The 4,803-nt window shown below is 43.6% G+C and overlaps 1 pseudogene; it reads left to right on the top strand.

Moving 5' to 3' along the window:
- The first annotated feature begins 462 nt into the window (after positions 1–462).
- Positions 463–3,419, top strand: LOC124081866 (transcription factor AP-2 gamma-like; annotated as a pseudogene).
- The last annotated feature ends 1,384 nt before the right edge of the window (positions 3,420–4,803 follow it).

The raw sequence follows: 4,803 nt of genomic DNA, 5'->3' as shown, positions 1-4,803 counted from the left end.
TGCCCATTTTTTTTTTTTCTTTTTCTTCTTAATAATAAGCTTTGGGGTATGAATGAATGTGTTGTTTGGCACTGTGAATACCTCTCTCCTACTCTTGTATTTTAAATTGGATGTGGAAGTTACAAAAATTATAAATACTCATTACCAGAGGAAACTGTCCTCACAGGATTATTTGTAGGGTCTTAATATGTGATAACTTGTTTCATCATAAAGAAAATAACACAAATGCTTTTCATCATAGCAGCAACCCTGTTGGTTGTGTGATCTCTGCTGTATAGGTGAGAAAGCTGAGTCAGAGGAACATCCCAAGATTAGTCAACTGGCTCATGCTCCCTGATTGCTCTGCTTCTCAAATCTGTGCTTAGTCCTCAGCAAGCTAAGGTTTGTGTTTGGGGAGGGGGGGGAGGGAGACACCATAGTGGTTAGAAAAAAATGTGTGCAGAGGTGACTACAGGGGGAGCCATGGGCCAAGATGGTCAGTGGACACTCATAAATGAAGTCCTGCTGGGACTCATCCCCACCCCCACCTGCTTCTCAGAGTAATGCTAGTAGATGCAAGAACATTTGCAACTGGGAAAAGGAGCAGGCCCTTATGTTAAGCAGTTCATGGGTTAATGCTCACTTGCCCCCCACCAATGGGGAATCCCCTTTGCATAAAATACGAATTACTCTGACTGGACTGCTAAATTGGTGGCATTGGAGAAATTGCCATGGTAACACTCCAGGTAGGAAAGCCCAAAGAAAATTCATTGAAATGCTCATAATACCCCAGTAATATAATGTTCCAGTAACACCCCAACCGCTTTGGGGCTTTTTAAACTTTTTTTTTTTTTTTTGGTGTGTGTGTGTGTTCGCGCCAAGAACAAATCAATTCTGCAGTTTGCTGAAGCCAATGGGCACCTTCTCAGAGTAATGCTAGAAGATGCAGAACATTTGCAACTGGAATTACAGAGAAAAGCAATTATTGAGGTGCAGTAATGAGAATACTAGAAATGTTAATATGATAGGCATCCTTGGCTATTAATTAGCATGTAAAAGAACAAAATCTGGTGGTGAACTTAATAATTACTATTACTTTGAAGAGATGAGAGACACAAACATTTCCAACCATGCAGTTATTACCAAAAAAATCTGTAATTTATATTGATAACAAATGCACAGGGCATGCTGAACCTATGTGGCCTATCTACTTCTGTCATTGAAGTAAATGTTGAGTTTAGTTAGAGGTTAGTGAAAACAAAGATATAATTGTCTTTTACTCATGTTTGCATAGCCCTTTCCCTTCATTCCTCTGGATTAAGAACCCTGAGCCATGTGGGGCACTCCTTCAAGTCTCATGAACAACCTCCTGGGATTTCAATTTGTCTTCTAGTGAACTCAAGTTAGGGAAAAGGATACCTTAAAAATATGGAGTCTTTCTGCTTGTGGTTCTTGCAGACTGCATTTAGGTAGCCAACCCCCATTTCCCAACACAGTTTTTATAATGATCCCTATAAACACTTGCATCATTTTGTAGGATGCACTCTTAGAAGCCAGTATATTTTGTTACCATTTGATATTCTCTCTTGTTTTGTAAGTATAGCTAGTGTTCCCATATAGCATTAGTTTTTGAATATTGAGCTAATAGCTAAGCGATCATTTTATTTTTTAATTTTCTATCTATGCAGTCACATCATCTGGAAGTTCTAACAGTTGCTTTTTCTTCTTTCCAGTTTATATGATCTTAATTTTTAAATTTTCTTCTGTTTACTGATAGGACTTTTGGTACAATGATAACAGAAGCAGTGATATCAGTGAGTCATCTTCCTGATTTTAAAGAAAATCCTTCTAATATGTCCCCATTGAGTCATGTGCTATTACCAATTTTCAGCAGCTAGCAAGAGCCAACCATTAACTTTTCATGAGTTTTACAAATCAGTGTTAAAATATAGTCGTTATTTAAAATTAAATTATAACTCCAACATTTGTGGCTGATGAGCGAGGACGTTCCGCACGGTGTTTGCTGCAAGCTGACTTACCTCTGGAGCACAGGCTTGGACTTATCTGGCTTGGACCGGATGTCCTGAGATGTTGCTTCTGAACGCCCTGGGAACCCGGCTCCCAGATCTTCTCGCAGGGCTTTGAGGACTCATCCCCACCGCCACCCGTGCATCTCCCACCTAACCGCAGGGCAGCATCTTTACATCTCTTCCTGGCTGCTGTCCCACACTACAGTCCCTGAATACCAGCCACTACACTACTTTCTACTGTCCTACCAGCAGTTGGCTTACACTCAGTCGGTGGATCCCTACTCACATCTGAGCGAAGCCTATGCTGCAGCCATTAGCCCCCTGCACCAGCCTGTGGCCACCAGCAGCCAGCAACAGTCCTGGCCTGGCCACCAGAGCCAGAAGGGGGCCTCCCTGCCTTTGTACCTAGGGTGCCTGACTGTGGCCTGCTTCCCCAACTCTCTAGGATAGAGGGTGGTGCTGTGGGCGCCCTCGGGGATGCTTACAGCTGCTCAGACCTACTGTTACCCCACAGCATGCCCTGGACGCTGCAGCCTGGCAAAGTACCTGGGGCTCCACAACATGGCTCAACAGATGGAAGAGGTGCAGAATGTAAACCCACACCTGCTTGGGCCTGATCAGACTGTAATCTGCAAAAGTCCCATTTTCCATGGCTAAGAAACCCCTGGGTCTCCCCTGTCAGAAGGATCTGGTGGTAGCCCTGATGAATCCCATGAAGTCTTCTGCTCGGTTCTGAGGAGACTGTCTCTCTTCAGCTCCACGTCCAAATATAAGTGACTGTGGCTGAAGTGCAGAGGCGATTGTCACTTTCTGAATGCTTAAATGCCTCACTGCTGGGAGGTGTTCTCAGGAAAGCAAAGTCCAATAATGGCTGATTGTTGTGGGAAAAGTTGGACAAGACTGGGCTGAATCTTCCAGCTGGAAGACGGAAAGCTGCTCTTGTGACCCTCCTGACATCCTTGGTGGAAGAAAGAGCTGTTCACTTGGCTCGGTACTTTGCATATGGCTGTGAACTGGCTTCCTAGTAAGCCAGTGGCCAAATATTTAACCATTCTTCACCTAGGAGGGTAAACCAAGATGGTAACAAGGAAGAATAATGCTGTGGGTGTCTCGGCAAGTGTGTAAAGAATTCACGGACCCTCTCAATTAAGACCAAACACCCAATGGCAACAACAGGCCCTCCCTGCTCTTAGAAACCTACAACACAAGCACTTGTCTCATTTTTGCCTGATTACCCAAGGGTTCAGCAGCCAGGTCATCTGCACCCCTGTGTCTGGGGTGCAGAACTACATCAAAGAAGCCCTGATTGTCATAGACAAATCCTATATGAACCCCAGAGACCAGAGTCCAGCAGATTCTAAAAAGACCCTGGAGAAAATGGAGAAGCACAGGAAGTAAAATGGGGGTGAGCACAGGGTGGGAAGGGAAAGGGCAGAGGAATCCGTCTCCACTGGGACAGACTGGAGGCACTCTTGCTGGGGGAGGAGATTCCAACCTGTCTTACCCAACTATCCAAAGTCCTCTGTCATTTGAGGCATGAAGCATCTTGACCTGCCCTCCAGGATCCCTGCAGCTTCTCTAGCACTGTAGTGTCTGTCCTTGAACACATGATCCCAAGGTGAGAGGTACTGGTTTTTGTTTTGTTTTTACTTTTTCAGCATTTATTTTTTGGAACTCCATCTCTCCTTCCTCTGAAAGTGGTGCTACAGAGTTTTAGAACCTTCTCATAAGTTCCCTGGGGCAGATAAGAAGTCATGTGCCTAGCTGTTGAAAGTTCAGATTGATGATATTCAGATTATCTACCTACTTCGGTGATGGTGCCCTCCAGGAGGAGGCAAAGGTACTATGTGCTCTGCTGCCAGGAGCAGGTGCTACGTTGATGCAAACCTGGTGCACAGAGGGGTCGTCTAGTGTAGGAAACTTGTAGAAACAATTTCGGCTGACATTTCATTTTTCTTTTTTTTATTGGTTGTTCAAAACATTATAAAACTCTTGACATATCATATTTCATACATTAGATTCAAGTTGGTTATGAACTCCCAATTTTACCCCAAATACAGATTGTAGAATCACATCGGTTACACATCCACATTTTTACATAATGCCCTATTAGTAACTGTTGTATTCTGCTACCTTTCCTATCCTATACCATCACCCTCCCTCCCCTCCCATCTTCTCTCTCTACCCCATCCATTGTAATTCATTTCTCTCCTTGTTTATTTTCCCATTCCCCTCACAACCTCTTATATGTAATTTTGTATAACAATGAGGGTCTCCCTCCATTACCATGCAATTTCCCTTTTCTCTCCCTTTCCATCCCACCTCATGTATCTGTTTAATGTTAATATTTTCTTCCTGCTCTTCCTCCCTGCTCTGTTCTTATTTGCTCTCATTATATCAAAGAAGACATTTGGTATTTGTTTTTTTAGGGATTGGCTAGCTTCACTAAGCATAATCTGCTCTTGTGCCATCCATTTCCCTGCAAATTCCATGATTTTGTCATTTTTTAGTGCTGCATAATACTCCATGGTGTATAAATGCCACATTTTTTTTATCCATTCATCTATTGAAGGGCATCTGGGTTGGTTCCACAGTCTAGCAATTGTGAATTGTGCTGCTATGAACATCGATGTAGCAGTATCCCTGTAGTACGCTCTTTTAAGGTCTTCAGGGAATAGTCCAAGAAGGGCAATAGCTGGGTCAAATGGTTGTTCCATTCCCAGCTTTCCCAGGAATCTCCATACTGCTTTCCAGATTGGCCGCACCAGTTTGCAGTCCCACCAGCAATGTACAA

Source organism: Marmota monax, unplaced genomic scaffold (assembly GCF_021218885.2).
Source record: "Marmota monax isolate L192 unplaced genomic scaffold, Marmota_monax_Labrador192_F-V1.1 WCK01_AAM20220418_F8-fsc00313, whole genome shotgun sequence".
In the NCBI taxonomy this organism is placed as follows: Eukaryota; Metazoa; Chordata; class Mammalia; order Rodentia; family Sciuridae; genus Marmota; species Marmota monax.
Note: the sequence above shows the minus strand (reverse complement) of the source record. Positions and strands in the feature narration are given on the sequence as shown.